Source organism: Panthera leo, chromosome A1, assembly GCF_018350215.1.
Source record: "Panthera leo isolate Ple1 chromosome A1, P.leo_Ple1_pat1.1, whole genome shotgun sequence".
In the NCBI taxonomy this organism is placed as follows: domain Eukaryota; kingdom Metazoa; phylum Chordata; class Mammalia; order Carnivora; family Felidae; genus Panthera; species Panthera leo.
The window spans coordinates 153,737,664-153,754,572 of record NC_056679.1 but is presented as its reverse complement, the minus strand read 5'-3'; the positions used below and the strand labels follow the sequence as shown (position 1 = coordinate 153,754,572).

General features: G+C 33.1%; 1 long non-coding RNA gene across 1 annotated transcript in view; it reads right to left on the bottom strand.

Annotated features, from left to right (window-relative positions):
- The window catches only part of LOC122222742, a 72,612-nt gene extending 56,472 nt beyond the window's left edge, over positions 1–16,140 (bottom strand). The window contains exon 1 of the long non-coding RNA XR_006203840.1: positions 16,094–16,140. This is a non-coding gene — a long non-coding RNA (uncharacterized LOC122222742). The remainder of the gene's footprint in view (positions 1–16,093) is intronic.
- Between the last annotated feature and the right edge of the window lie 769 nt (positions 16,141–16,909).

The following is a 16,909-nucleotide window of genomic DNA, read 5'->3' as shown; positions in this document are numbered from 1 at the left end:
TTTTACTCAACACTAAGACAGGCTTTCTTTCTTTTTTAATTTTTTTTAACACTTATTTATTTTTGACAGAGAGACAGAGCATGAGCAGGGGAAGGGCATAGAGAGAGGGAGACACAGAATCCGAAGAGACTCCAAGCTGTTAGCACAGAGCCTGATGCGGGGCTCAAACTCACAAACGGTGAGTTCATGACCTGAGCTGAAGTCGGACGCTTAACCGACTGAGCCACCCAGGCTCCCCAAGACAGGCTTTCAACCTGAAAATTAAAGTCAACTCATTCTGGGAAATGCTTTGCCTTATTTCTATGAAAATTTTATCACTTCTTCTTTTTCATTTCTCCTCTGAAACTTGTACCCTGACATCAATCAAAATGATCTATGTTGTGTTGCAGTTAGAAAGCAAACCCAAACATCAGTGGTTTAACACAGCAGTTTATTTCTCCCTGAAATAAACTGGCTTGTTGAGGGCTTAGCTCCATGTTGTCTTTAAAGAGGCTGGGCTGATAGAGTCCCCAACCTCCCAAAGATCTGAGGACGGCAGTAGGGGAGAGGTAACATGGCAAGTTACACACTGATTGTTAAAAAAACAAACAAAAAACACACCCAGAAGTAATTTGCAACATTTCTATTCACATTTTATCAGTCACAGAAAGTCACATGTCCACGCCTAAAAATTATGTATTATGTACTCTTCAGTACCTGTATTCTTTCACTCAGCCATATGTTGGTGAGATTCATCAATAATACTGCATGTAATAAAGTGATTTTCATTATTTCAGGGTTGTACTTGATTATAATGACTATACCACCCTTTATTTACCCATTCAACTATTGTCGGACATTTAAGTTATTTCTAGTCTTGGACTATTAAGAAGAAAGCTAGTATAAACTTCACTGTGCCTGTCTTTTAGTGAAAAACATTGAAAACGTAACAAAAGTTATTAATTTTAATACATTTCAATTTTTAACTTCTTAATAGTTTAATGGTTGGTGCTCTTTGTGCCTACTTAAAAAAATCTTGGATTATCCAAGTTATGAAAGTATTCTCCTAAGTTTTTTCCCCTAAACTTTTATATTTTACTGCTCACATTCAGGTCCATGATCCATCTCAAATCAATTTGGGTATACAGTGTACAGTAGAGGTCAAGATTTTTTTCCATTTGGATAACCGACTGAGAAGTATCATTTATGAAGGCCATTTTTTTAGAAGTGGATTTGCACTGATGCCCTTTTTTGTAAACCAAATAACTACGTATACTCCAGTTTTCTATCTCTTTGACCTTTATTTTCTTTCCAGAATGATTTATTCAACTTTATATTCTCAACCTTATATACCTATATTTTAAATTTCTATTATCCCATTTTATTCCCAAAAGCTCTTTCCTTTTTTCTGATACTCCTTTTACATTGTATACTGTTTTTAAATCAGAGATAACATTATAGTCTCTTATCTATGGATCTTACATTTGTGAGTATTGGTTATATTTTTTTCAACTTCCTGAACTGACTCAGCCTCCTCTGAGTCCGTGTTTTGGTGTCTTTCATGTAGAAGATTTTCTCAAACATCTGGTGGTCACAGGCTACCCTATCCAGTATATATAAAGTCAACTAGAATCTCATGCTAGGTGAGGGGAGCTTACTAGCTGAAGGGTCTCAGTGTATATGGGATTGCTAAATAGAGACTAATATTTTAATAGCTTTTCTCTCCATTCTGCCAGTTTCCACAGAGAAATCTTCTGCTAGGAAATGTAAAACTGGGACTTGACTACAGTACCACCATGCTCAACAGTATCTGCTGTCCCTAAATTCAGAGTTCCTCTGGTTAGTTCTCTAAAAAGAATAAATACTCAGACCCCTACTAAAGTGGAGGAAGAAGTATGCTATCAGTTATTTAGAGTGGGAAATAGAACAAGTCACCTGATTGCTTTGTATTACCAACTTTCAACATTCTTTGTTTCTATCCTACCACCATTGTATTCCATATTCTAATATGCCCACTGTTGTCAAACCCTAGAGTCTTTGGGATAAATAGGATCATTTCTTGATTGATATCCACCACAGAATGTGAACTAAGCTTTCAGATTTTTCTGTTTTGCTTAGTAAGTTGCCACTTGTCCATTTACCTACGTTTAAAAATATCACATTGATCTCCATTATCTGCTATTTTCTGTCCCCCTCTCCTCCACCCATTCTCTTCTGCCTTATAGGTTTATGATTTTTTTTCTGTATTCTTGCCACCATTTTAGTGGTATTTAGGTAGAAAACCACGTTTTCTACATTCTTTGTCTGATTTGGATTCACTGTTGGCTCTCTTTGGTGCAAGATAAATTACATTCTGGAAGCAAAACAAAACAACAAATCAGGTGTTTCTATTAAATTGAAAGTGAAAAATAATTAATCTCCCTGCCTAAAGTTCAACAAACTTGAGTTTATCTATTTTTTTCTTTCACATTTAAAAAGTATCTAAATAGCTTTGTGAACACTAGCTCCCAAATGCCCACACTGACTGTATTCAAAACATATGACTTTATTTTTAAATAAAAAGTTATAAAATGTTAAACAAATTATATTGAAAAAATCATCATTTTTTTAACCTTCCAACAGAACCTCTTTTTAAAGTTTTCTTGAATATGACAGTGCCCTCTACAATTTCTTCTTAAAAAATAGATTGTTTTTATTGCCATTAGAATTGCATAAGCCAGTCTAGCTGCCTAGGCAATTTTCTCCTTTCATCACTACTCCTTGTCTTATCCCTCCTGGGAATGTGCCCCGGAATGCAAATCTGCCTCCACAAATAGACAAGAAAATGTCTTAAGACTGATGTCAAAGAATAGCTGACTTCTCTAACTAGCACTACCATTTCAGATCCATTTTTATTAAGATACAAATATCAAACAGTAAAATAACATAAAGACAGTAGATACGCTATTTATTAAGTACTGGTTTTCAAATGGGGTAAGAGGGAGGCTGGTAGAGGAATCTTGGCTACTTGTAAGAAACAATAGCAACACAACTTTGTTGTTTCAGAAGTGTACCCCACTCCTTTCTCTCCTAATCACCTTGTTATATAAATAAGACATTAGCTCTGAAAAAAAAAGGAACTTTGCCTTGATTGCACACCACTTGAACCAGAACAAAACTCATCTTAGAGTCCCAGTCCAGTGTGCCAGTTTATTTCCATTTGTGAACTACAGACATTTAATATTTTTTTCTCTTTTCCAATTATTCTGACTAGGACTCCCAGCATAATGTTAAAAATAATAACAGTAATTTGAATAACTATGTGGTTCTTGCATCCAATAGAAATGTTCCTTATGCGACCATATTAGTTATGATTCTGGCTTAGAGGTTGAGATGCATATGATTTACATGTTAAAACATTGTCCATTTATGCATTTTGTTAAGAATTATTTTAAACAACAAATGATGAAAATTTTTCAGCACCTTTGGAAAAGAAGAATATAATTCTTCTTTCATATGTTAAATTATAACACAATTTTTTTCAACCATCTTTGCATTCCTGCTAGAGATCTCAGTTGATTGTGTTTTATTATATGTTTAGAAATGTTTAGCTAAATTCCATTTGCTGATATTTAAGGATATTTTATTGACATTTACTAGTCTGTTACATTCCTTTTCAGTTATTTTTGCCAGTTTGTATTATCAGTGTTTTGCTGGCTTTATTAAAGAACATTAAAGGTTCATTTACTTACATCTGGAAGATTTTAAATAGCAAAAGAATTGTATGTTACTTTGAGTTTTGGTAGAAATCATCTGTAAATCATCTTGGAGTGGTATTTAGGTAGGTGGGGGTAGCTCTATGAGAGTGTTCTCTCTGTTCTTATATGATTTGTCTCTATAGGTTTTAAGTCTCGAGATCTGAGTTTTGAAAATTTCAATTTTCTCATAAAATCATCCTGGTAGAGAAATATATTACCATAGACTATAACAAAATAGTTTCTTAAGATTCTCTTAATTTCCTTTATAGCTCTGATTATTTTCTTATCATTATTTTCTTTTCTGATGTTTCTCTTATCATATATTCAATTCATGTGTATATTCATTTACATAAAAAATATTTAATCTAGCTTGTATCATTGCTATTTTAAGTAGCTACGATACAGTGATGAATTTAAAAAAAAAGGAGGAAGAGAGAAAAAGACCCTATTTTCTTGTGTGTCTGTGTGTGTGTGTGTGTGTGTGTGTGTGTGTGTGTGTAATTTGAGTTGGATAAATAACATATGTTCATACTATTTTATATATGGCTTCCAAATTTTCTAAATTGAATTTAAACTTTTTGAAAAGCTATTATACTGCCTGGCAAGAAGGTGTAGAAGAGAGGAGAGGTATAAAGTTAAGACATTTTATTCCTGGCTAAAAAAAAAAAAAAAAAAAAAAAAAAGCCTCTTTCAGTATTAAACAGTTGTTTTTGAGAAAATGTCTAATCTTTTCTGGATTACTTCACTAACCTATCTCTAGTATTTTTCCTAGAATATACCTAACAGGTGGATCCTTTTTCAAAAAAGACATTAAAGTTGTCTCCTAATCCAGATCCTGACTTCTGATCCTTTTTTGGTTTTCCAGAGTTTTGCCAGTTGATCTAGTCCTTAAGTACGGATACTGGCATCTATGAAAACATTCCTGTTTCTGCTTACTGTTGAGGATCCATGCTGTCACCCTGTACTGAAGTCTGCTGACCAAATTGGAAAAGTTCTGCTTTCTCAGCATAATAAATATGTAGGCTTTCTGTAGAAGTTTGGCAGGGGGGTGAGGGGGGCTGGTGAGGTGAAATGTCAGCGATCTATCTGCCTGCTAGGTCGATTCTATGTCATTTCTCTGTTGTGCTCACAGCCCCAATGAGTCTTATCCATGCCACCCATCAGACAGGCCCTTAGTTTGTACCCTCTACTCAATGCTTTTACAACACAGTTCACCTTTATCTTTCAAAAACCTATAGATCCTTTGAAGCATCTGTGATAAGTGTATAACACTCAAAATCTCATTGTTCCCTAAGTTCCCCAATTTACTGAAGACTTCACTACTTGGTAAACTATCTGGATCCTTAGCCCTAGTTCCATCATGAGTCATGGCAAACTCAACATCTGCAGAGGCAATCCATCCATTATTGTAAGTCCACTATGTCACAAATCCTGATCTGCAAAATGTTACTTTCCCCATTCTGATAAACATATCACTGAAAGCTCAAATTACTTAACTCCATAGATTTTTTTTCCTGCTAGAATGTAGCACTCCTTATTCTATTATCTCTCTCACCATCTGTTCCCTCATCTGACAGAACCCCAGAGTTAGTGAAACCCAATATCAGGCACTCTGTAAACAGCTGAATATGGATGGAGAAAAATCACACGAATATGCCACTCAGTGCTACCTGTCAACTCTCCAATTTCATAGAAATGTACCTTCCACTGCCCAAGACAGACATAAGACAACTCCCTTGTTCTCATACTCCCCAAACCCTTACAATTCACTTTATTTGATAAATTTTTCTCATTTACTCTTGAGGAAATAAAGCCATCAAATAAGAATTTCCTAAGCCCACCACAAAATTTACAACTCACCAGCCATATGATGCACTGTTTCTGTCTTCCTGATTCTGCTTTGTATATTTTGCCTAAACAAAGATTTATTTCTGAAAGTATCATTATTATAATCCATATTCATATAGATATTCTCCATTCATTTTTACTATTTTACACAGTTTCATCATACATATATACAACATTGTACTTGTTTCTGTGATAATACAAGTAAGAGGACTGAAAACAAATCAATTTCAAACTTTTCAGATTTCTATATTAATCAGATGCTTTCTTTGATTATATATGTAAGTAAGTGTCATGTAGTTTTCTCTTGTTTTCTATTTCTTTTCTTTGAGTAATAAAATGCTTACATTTTTTAAGTCTTTATGCATTTTAAATTTATAGGAATTTTCTCTTGCTATGCATTCATGCTCATCAAAAAACAATGTTATCATTTTGTTTAACATGTATCTGCCTTCAAGGAGAAAATTCACTTAGGGGTTATAAAATCATCCAATATATTTTTCTCACTAGAAATTCAAGTGACATTCTGGAGTCTTCTATTTCTGGTAAAGATGGTATAATGGGGACTGGATTTACTCTCTCATGTGAAACAACTAAAAATACAGACAAAATATGTGAAGTAATGGTACTTAAAACACTGGAATGCGGGTCAAAAAGGAGAGTGAATGTTAAAAGATGGCAGAAAAGGGAGATGATCTGTACTATTGCCCTTACTGCTTGGAGAAAATTTCTAGGCTGAAACTTCAAGCAGATAAATGACATGTAAGTGGAATCCCTGAAAGGTGTGAGGTGTTGGGGCTGAAAAGATACAATTAATACAGTAATAACAACTGAATTTTTTCCAAATGTGATGAAAATTATAGCATGAATCTAAGATGTTCAGCTAATCCCGAACACATTAAAGACAAAGAAAACTATACAAGACTCATCATAATCAAATTGCTTAAAACCGGTGATAAAGAGTAAATTGTGTAAGCAGCCAGAGCGAAATAACATCTAATATACAGAGTAACAAAGATAAGAATGGCAACCTAAGTCTTGTCAGAAACAAAGAAAGCAAAAAGACAATGGAGCCACATCTTTAAATAGTTTGGGGTGAAGAAGGGGGAAGGGAAGTTTTGGGCTATAATTTTTTAACCAAAACATCGTCCAAATATGAAAGTGAAATAATGACTTTTTCAGATATATAACATTTGAAAGAGCTTTTCATCACCGATCAGCACGGTAAGAAACATTCAAGGTGGGTGTTCAAGCAGAAGCAAAATAATACCAGACTGAAAACTAGGTAACACACACCCTAAAATATAAGGCCGTGACAAACAGTAACTATGTAGATAAATGTAAATAATTTTTATCATTTAAATCTCTTTCAATGATAGTTGACTGAATCAAAAATAAGAATGATACATGTGGGGACTTAACAGCATATGCAGATATAAAATCCATGACAACAGCAACACAAAGGCCAAGGAAGTGTAAATAAAATATATTATTTTAAAATCCTTTTACTATACATGAAATAGTATAATACTACTTGGAGGTAGAATGTGATCAGTTAAAGATATGTACTATTAATATTACCGCAATCACTCAAATATCACAAGCAGTGTTATAATTGTTCTGTTACTTGAGTGACTTTTCAGTACACACAAACACTAAAATATTGGTTCACTAAAATGAACCAAAAGGAGATCAAATAAATCACAAAAGACAATTAATGCGAAAGAAGACAGTAAACAAGGGAATAACAAAGAACAGATGGGACAAAAAGAAAAGAAATAACAAGATAGATTAAAATCTAACCATATCACTAATCCCATTAAATATAAACAACATTAAAAGCCCATTGAAAAGGCAGACATTGTAAGACTGGTGAAAAGACAAAATCTGAGTACATGATACCTACAAGAAATGCACATCAATGTCTTTTCTGTCTTTGCTAACAGTATTTTTTCCTTGTCTTTGCCTTTAAGTGTGTTTTACTATGCTGTGCTTAAGAATTGTTTTCTGTGTGTGTGCATGTGTGTGTTTATGTGTATTTGTCCAGCTTGGTATTTATAGAGATTTTGTATCTTGGGTTTAAATGTTTTAGTCAGCCTTTTGTGTGTGTCTGTATATGTATACGTATATCTACATACATTTGTGTTTATAAAATATAGAATTTTATAAACTATAGAGAACTTATAAAACTATATATTTAACATTTATGAAAAAGATTAAGAAAAGTAAGCTAAAATTAACTATTTTATTTCTAAAAAAAAGATTAACTAAAAATTATTTTTATTTTTAAATAAGATGAAAAACTATTCTTATGCATACCATAAACCACATACCTTATCTTATTAGGTTTGGCATACCTTGTATAGACCTTCTTGGAAAAGTTAAAAATTATTTTTTTAACAAAGTGAAAACTAAAGTTATTTCTAACTACATCATTGATTTGTATTCAGTTTGCATCCTTTATGAGACAGAAATAACACAAAAAGAGAAGATAATAGCCTAAAAAACACAGAAAAATATTCTCCATTAAAATGCTCACTGAAAATTAATATTGAATCATTAATCTACAGCTTACTGATCATACTAATGTATGTTATTTTAAGGTTTCCACTAGGACAAAAATACTGAAAAAGTCTGTTCTGGAGATTGCAATATTCATATTTAACTCATTATCTTCTCATGTAAGCAATGTCTTTTACCATTTCCCAGAAATTTCTAGGACTCTGGAACACTTTTACTCCATGTACCTATGTCACATTTTGTGACACTGTAGTATTGTGTTTTTAATATAATTTAGACTTCAGAACAAGTTTTTGCAATTTTTTGTATAGTGAATTATTCATTCATATAGAATCACATGTTTGCCCTTTCAGGGGCTCTCCATTTCTTCATGCATATTTGTATTTCTATCTTCCAGCATCTTCCTTAACCTAAAAAATGCCCCTTAGTATTTTTCAATGTCTAAAAATTAATTTGCATTTTAAATTTCTCCCTTTTTTATGGGAAAATATCACTTTTGAAGGATAGTTTCACTAGTTTATAAAATTTCAAGTACACAGTTGTCTTCTCTCAACACTTTAAAGATGCCACTCCACTGTTTTCTTGTTTCTTTCATTTCTGTTGAAAAGGCAATCCTAAATTTTATTTTACTGCTGTGACATTTATGCCATTTATTCTCTCTTTTAATATTTTTTTTCTTGTTTTTCTCTTACTTAGGGTTAGGTTCCAGGTTTTGTAAGGTTGATTTTCTTCCTCTAATTTATAACTGTGACCAGAACATAGTCCTTCAGGTCCAAGAACCTAGGTCATTCTGCAATGCCCTTCCTCCTTGGCAATTCCTGATTTTTATTTTTTGTCTCCTTGGAAATTTGAAATTTCCAAAAACTCTTCTCTGCTTGTTAGAAGCTCTCTGCTTACTTCTGATCTTGTGGAACTTACAAATTCCACAAATTCCTGAAGACAGAAGGCTGATGAACATTGGGCACTTGGCTGTATCTGCCATTTACCCAGGACCTTGCTCCCTCAAGTCCTGATTGCTTTGGCAGCCCTGAATCCCAGTGTATTCTCTGTGCACATCTATGAGAGTGTCCAAAACTTTTTTGGATTCTCTTCTTAAAATGGTACTCTTCTTCTTTCACCTGACTCTCATCCATCTCCGGAAAGCTTCTTCACAAGCAATATAATAAACATTATCATTAATCAGTCCTCTCAATCTTTCTTCTCCTCTGGTTTAACTTAACCATCTAGCAATGCATTTTTCATTAGCCATAGTCGAATATATACAATTTTTCTTTATTATTTGTTCATAGACTAAATGCTTTTTTTAAACTTATAGGACTTGCCACTATACTCTCTCTAGAGACCCCAGCTGTTTCAATTCTTCTTAAGTGTTACAAATACATACATATACATTCTCATGTATATACAAATACCCAGGTGCATGCGCATGCTCACACACACACGCGCGCGCGCACACACACACACACACACACATCTGAATCATAATTTTAGTTTCAGTTTTTATGTATCAACTTCATCCATTTATATTAGAGCCAAGTGAATGTAAACTATGGTTGCTCTCTCCATTTCTCTCCATGATATTCTCCCAATTGACTTAGGGCCTTACTGACCTCCTGAAATTGCCCTCACAAAAATAATGAATGACCCTTTCATCACTAGATAAATGATAATCTACTTTTTTTCATATTTTTAGTATCTTTTCAATGCCCACATGGTAAATCTATTCCCTTATGAATTTCCTAACATTCCTGGGTTTCTGAGGCTCTATTGGATCCTGGTTATTTTCAAAACAGTCAAAACCTGGTGCAGTTTTTCTTTTGATAATTCCTACTTCACCTCTTACGATACATAGTTATATAAAGTTAAAGTAAATGTTATATAGATTTAAAATCTATTGAAGATCATTATGTTGTCCTATTTACTTCTACATCTCAATAATTTTGCATATTACAGATATTTAGTAAGTAAATTTCATTAAATTAAAACTATGAATCATTAAAAATTTGAATGTCTTCTATGAACAAAATAGTGACAGAATAAAAATTTCTTTTCACCAACAATTTCCCTTGAATGTAAATCATATTGAAATGGTGAGTAGCATCATCAGAAATGTGTTTTAGAAAAATCAATCAAGGGGTGGTATGCACTTAGACTAAACTTAGAAAGTTAAAACACGTTTAATGTATTCTTACCAGGGCTGAGCTTTTTCTTAAAGATAAGAAATTGCTACTAGAGGGGCTCCTGGGTGGCTCAGTTGGTTAAGCATCCACCTCCGGCTCAGGTCATGATCTCACTGTTTATGAGTTTGAGCCCCGCATCAGGCTCTCTGCTGACAGCTCAGAGCCTGAAGCCTGCTTCAGATTCTGTGTCTATGGATCTCTCTCTGCCCTGCCCCCACTCATGCTTGCTCTCTTATTCTCTCTCTGTCTCTCTGTCTCTCTCTCTCTGAAAATTAAATAAACATTAAAATAATTTTTTTTAAATTGCTACTAGATGTTGGTAGCCAACACTACTTTGCCAAGCATTAACAATACACCTACTTTGATGCCTTTCAGTTCTTGAAACTTGACATATTCAGTACTGAAACTATTGTTTTCCTCTTCCCACAAGTCTGCTTTTCTCTTTCCTGTGTTCCTATATTGGTGAATGGTACAATTCAGATGGTTGCTTTAAATCAATATCCAGTCATATTGGACTGTTTCATTTCTTTACTGCCTACAACCAGCAAAATCTATAGATTTTACTCTTAAAATATTTCTTGACTCCAACTACCTCTCTTTATCCCCATTGCCAACTTCCTTTATAAGCTCTAATCACATTGTACATTGCAGAATTATTACAATACTCTCAAAACTCAAGTCTTGCTTTCTTCTAATTTTTGCTACACTGTACAGAACTAATGCTCTTTATAAAAGGTAAATCTAAACATTTCATGCCTCTGATTAAAATGCTGTAAGTTCTCGGCATTGTTCTTTATATAAACACTAGCATATCTTATATGCTCTTCTTCATCTGCTTCTCTCTCTCCCTCTCCAGCCATATCCCTTGCTACTTCAGGCTTAACTTGTTCAAGTTCCATAAACAAGTCATGGTCTCTCTAATCTCGGAGACTTTACACATGCAATTCTTTTCCCCACTTCCTCGTCTGATTAATTCCCACTCATCCTTCAAGTCTCAGCTTACATGCACTCTTTCAGAAAGCTTTCTCAGATTCCCAAAATGGATATGGTCACTTCTCATGAGCTTCCATAATCAAACTGCCCTTTCACATAACTTATTATAATGTGTTGTAATTTTCCATCCACTTATCAGTTTCCTTTAATAGTATTATTTGGAGAAACACCTATAGTACTATCTTTTAGTATCATTTTCTTAAAATCTAACACAGAAAAGAATATGTGGTAGACAATATATATACATATGTATGTGTATATATATACACATGTATATACACATACATACATACACACACACACACACACACACACACAGATTTCATTATAGAATTGAATGAATCATCTTGAGGCTTTCCAAGCCATATTTATTACTTTTAAAATAATAAATAATCTGAAAGACGCATTTCATAGAGTAAAAGCAAGGAAAAAGTGAAGGAAGTAAGGTCCTTATTTCATAGGGTTTATTAAAATCTAGTTGAAGAACCAAAAATAAATACTACACAGAAAATTATAATTTTGAACCAGAACTATCATAAAACTTTCATGATATAAAATAAATGTGTTGTATTTTTCAGAGTTACCCAATATTTGAGGCATAGCAGAGGTAAAGAATATGTTTGAACTTTGTAGCATTAAGACTCATGAGTTCAAAATAGAATTATGACATATAAGTAACTATCACTTATTTTTGAAGCAGTTGTGCTTTCTTTTCAGATTAACTAATTCTATAATTTGAATGTTTTCTGTGAGTGAAATCTCAAAAAAGAGAATATAGAGTAAGGAAAACATTAACATTATAGACAATATTCTTTTTTTCTAGACAGACAACCTCTGTCCAAGGAGTGTAATCAGAGAATTTGTGAAGTAGATGAGATATGGGTTATGTTTGTCTAAAATTATTTATACAGGCAAGATATGTGAAGACCAAAATTCACATATAAGAAAGCTCTGGACACCTGGATGGCTCAGTCAGTTAAGTGTTAGACTCTGGATTTCGATTCAGGTAATGGTTCGTGAGATCGAGCCCCGGTGTCAGGTTCTGTGCTGACAGCGGGGAACCTACTTGGGATTCTCTCTCCCTCTCTCTCTGTCCCCTAGTCTCTCTCTCAAAATAAATAAATAAATTTTTTTTTTTTTTTAAAAAAGGAAAGTTCAAATACTTCCATGTCTAGAGGGTGCTTCCTTCGGACTGAATCTTAAGATTTATCAATTATTTAGTGTCAGATGGTGGAGAACTGTGGAAGCTAAATTCAAGAGTTTATTATACAATAAGAAAACCCTAAAATCTGCAAATCAGGGAAGGATGGCATGTGATAAAATAAAAATTGGAGACAACAGTCAACAAATGATATAAACAGAATAAATTAAAATTATAAAATAATCCTATTGGAAATCTTTTTGAGCCATGTATTACGTCTTTAGGAATTATGCTTCTTTCCTAGCCTAAATTTCCACTCAATAGCAGTGAGCCAGCACAAGGCACTTCCTTGTTAAGCTTTCCCTAGCTAGTTCTACCTCCAAGCTGGAAGAGCTTCAGTGCCCCTACCATGTGCTCTGATCACTTTGCACTTCCTCTGCCATATGTCAATTCACTGTGAGATAGTAAGACTTACTTCATTGCTTGCCTTTCCCACAAAACCAAAAGCTCTATGAAGACCCTCATGTTTCTTATTCCATTCCCAACATGACTCACACTTACCAGGTGTGTATTACTTCTTTTAAGTTAGTGATTTTGTCTTTGGGCAAGGACAAAAAGCTCTGAGGGTAATCTGGTGTGTGCCTACGGATGGGCTCATAATACTTCATGGAGGAGTTGATAAAGAAAGCTACTCAACCTCACCACAGCTAGAGTATCTGCCTAGAGCTCTAAGAGAGTGGCACTTTGCCTGGTTTCCCTCCTGGAATTTTTCCTCCCCTAGCATACTTGATTTATATTTTAAAACGAGCTGTTCTGTTAATTATTGAGCATTTGCAGAATATTATGCACTTACAAAGTACTTATGCTGTAAATTATTTTCATTCACACAAAGAAAGGTGATATTCATGTTATATCCATTTTTTAAGCAGAAAAACCAAGTAAAAAGATTGCCATCCTATTACACAGCTAGACAGAAAATCAGCCATTTATTTGTATCTTCTTCTGAAACAGAATATTACCATGGAAATCATAGTTATTAATTCTATTCTATTGCTTCTCTATAGCCTCAGAAAGGCGTTTCTGAGGCCATAAAAGTAGGCAAGATATAAAGGTGTCTCTTTCCCGAAAAATAGGCTAAATTGAAAGACCGAAACTTCCCCATTCAGGTAGGCAAGCTAAGGCTTAAATTGATCATAAACATTGAAACAATGATTACACAATACAAACACTAGAGAGAAATATGTGCTATGATACTATAACCTTTCACTTAAATATTTTAAAAAGATTTTTATTCACATTATAAAGTTTATTTTTTTTTTTGAAAGAGAGAGAGAGAGAGAGAGAGAAAATGAACCACCAGGGGAGGGGAAGAGAGAGGAAGAGAGAGAGAATCTCAAGCAAGCTCCATGCTCAGCACAGAGCCTGACTCAGGGCCTGATCTCACAAACTGTGAGATCATGACCGGAGCTGAAATCAAGAATCAGATGCCTAATGGACTGTGCCATCCAGTCACCCTGTTTTGTTCACATTTTATATTTACCATGACACTTTTAGGTAGATTGCTTTATAAAACAAACCCACCACAAAACCTTAAGCAGTCCTGAACCTTGAGTTTATATCCACTTGATCAAAAAAGTTATTTCTAAGTTATTACATAATGTGTTCAGAAAAATAACTACTGTCCTTCTACCATTATTTATTTATTTATATGTATATATTACATGTATATATGCATATATATTATATGTATATTATTTACATTTACTATCAACATAAATTATACAATACTATTATATATTTATACTATAATATACTTATAGTATATGTTAATATATAAAAAATTATAAAACTTTAGTATATATTTTTTATATTATATATATTTTATATATACACACATATACATATAAAACATTGGAGCTTCAAAAATAAAAATTTTTATTGACCCATAAAGTCAGATCTCCAGAACTGTTTTTCATGCATAAATTATTGTTTTTAATCTATATATTTTTAAATGTGTTCAAAAATTTAAGGATGCATATATCTGTCAATATAAGTATTGTTTGTCTCATATTTCAAGCTACTTTTTAACTTCCATTATACAGATTTCCCCTTTCAGATGATTTGAATAATGAGGTTAACGCTCAACAAAAGCAACTTAGATATGTATTTAAGAAATAAACCAATCATCAATAATAATAATTATAATAAATAGGCCACTTATTTTAAAACAAACAAGCAAAATAGAAAAATTTCTTCTTGGTGACTACCAAATCTGTTTTACTTCTAAAGCGTACTGCACTTTTCTGAATTCAGTTCTTTTGAAAGGTGAAATTAAGGTCTACTAACGATATTCCATTGGCAAATTCTTATTACATTGAAGACTTCAATGGATCTACCCTTATTCAAAGAAAATGCAAAAATGAAGTTCAAAAGCTATTGATACATTATCAAAACTATTTTTCTCCCAGTAAATAGTTTAGTATGTGGATTATCCATAACCACTTTCTAACCAAAAACTAAAGCTTTCTTCCAGTTATATCCTTTTCCCTTTGGCCCACTTCACATTAAACATTAGAAAGACTAACAGAAAAACCATACCTAAATAATTGCAAAGTTGGAATTTTTAAAAATTGAGATTTTTTTCAGAATTATCTATTTTCACAAATTTCTAATCCCAGACTATAGCCCACTCTTGCTTATTTCTGAAGTGGCACTATTTCAATTCAAAAATGGAAATCATTATTTAGTGTTTCACTTGAGGTCATGAAAATTATTTTAGGAGTTTTGATAATGCTCCATGTTTTAGCAGAAAAATATCCAATGTACATGGCATATTCTTTACCTACAAAATATTCTGCTATTAGCAAAACAGCTTTTGGTACTTCAACTGAAATGTAGATACTTAAAATTAAGTAACTCCTCCTGTAGTAAATAATGCCAAATACTTTTTTTTTAATTTTTTTTAACGTTTATTTATTTTTGAGACAGAGAGAGACAGAGCATGAACACGGGAGGGGCAGAGAGAGAGGAAGACACAGAATCTGAAACAGGCTCCAGGCTCTGAGCTGTCAGCACAGAGCCCGACGCAGGGCTCGAACTCACGGACCCTGAGATCATGACCTGAGCCGAAGTCGGACGCTTAACCGACCAAGCCACCCAGGCGCCCCAATAATGCCAAATACTTTTAAAAGCCTTTCATGTAAAAAGCACTCACTATGGGAAATTTCTTCCTTATATAAATATAGCTAGAATTTGTCTCAATAACTTCCAATTCTTATTTGTATGACTATCCTCTGAATAAATCAAATGTCCATCCTTCAAGTAAATGATGACAGAAATTATGTCATCTAATCATTGAGCAAATAATTATTCTGTACCTACTTTATACTAAGAACCACTTGTGAACAAAACAGAAATGGTCCCTACTCTTTTGAAGCTTGCTCTTTAATAAAACATTTCTCAATTCCTTCAAGATAATTTTTCTTAGAGCTTGGTTTTCACAATCTTAGCATACTTCTTCAGCTTATCTTTCATGAATTTTAACTTTGTAATATCCTTATTAAAACATATATATGGGGAAAAATGTATGATTTAACCTCTAACTTTATTACATCATAGGGCATTATTTTTTTATATAGTTATGTATTCTAAGATACTATTTTATATTGTATTATACTTTTACACTCAGGTATACATACATTCAACACAGAAGACCAAATCAGTCTTTTCTTCCTCTGGACAGGACTGATTCATCCAGAAAAATGCTTCTGCAAAGACACATGTGTGTGCTTGTTATGACTAGAACTAAGATTAAAATAAATCACTTTGCTTCTCCAAGTTTATCTTAATACCCTCAAAGTAAAACAATTGCTACCTTACCTACCTTAGAAAATTGTAAGGAGCCAATTAAAGTTAAAATTAAAGAACAATTATAATAATAAACTATAGTCTATTATGTAATATAAACCATAGTTTGCTAAACAAGTATAAGTTATATATTTTTGCTATTATTAATCTTATTTCTTTAAGAGTTCCACCTACTCCTGAGATTATTTTATTTTATATAACACTTACTTACAATTGTACTTACAAATTTTTAAAAGAGTATTGAATTTTTAAAAATTAGGTCCTCTAAACTAATCAATGCAATTATTATCTGTGTGGCCTCCCATGCCTAACTTTACATTCATATAAATATATATAATTCATAAATATATTTACATAAGTAACATTTTTTAGATAGGATGTTTTATTTTAATAAGATTATATAGGGTAAAATTACATTAACTTTTTATTTTTTATTTTTTATGTTAAAGAGAAAGCATGGGGGAGGGTAGCAGAGAGAAGGGAGAGAGAGAGAGAGAGAGAGAGAGAGAGAGAGAGAGAGAGAATCTTAAGTAGGCTCCATGCTCAGCAAGGACCCTGATGTGGGGTTCGATCCCACGACCATGGATTCAAGACTTGAGCCAAAATCGAGTCGGATACACAACTGACTGAGGCACCCAGGTGCCCCA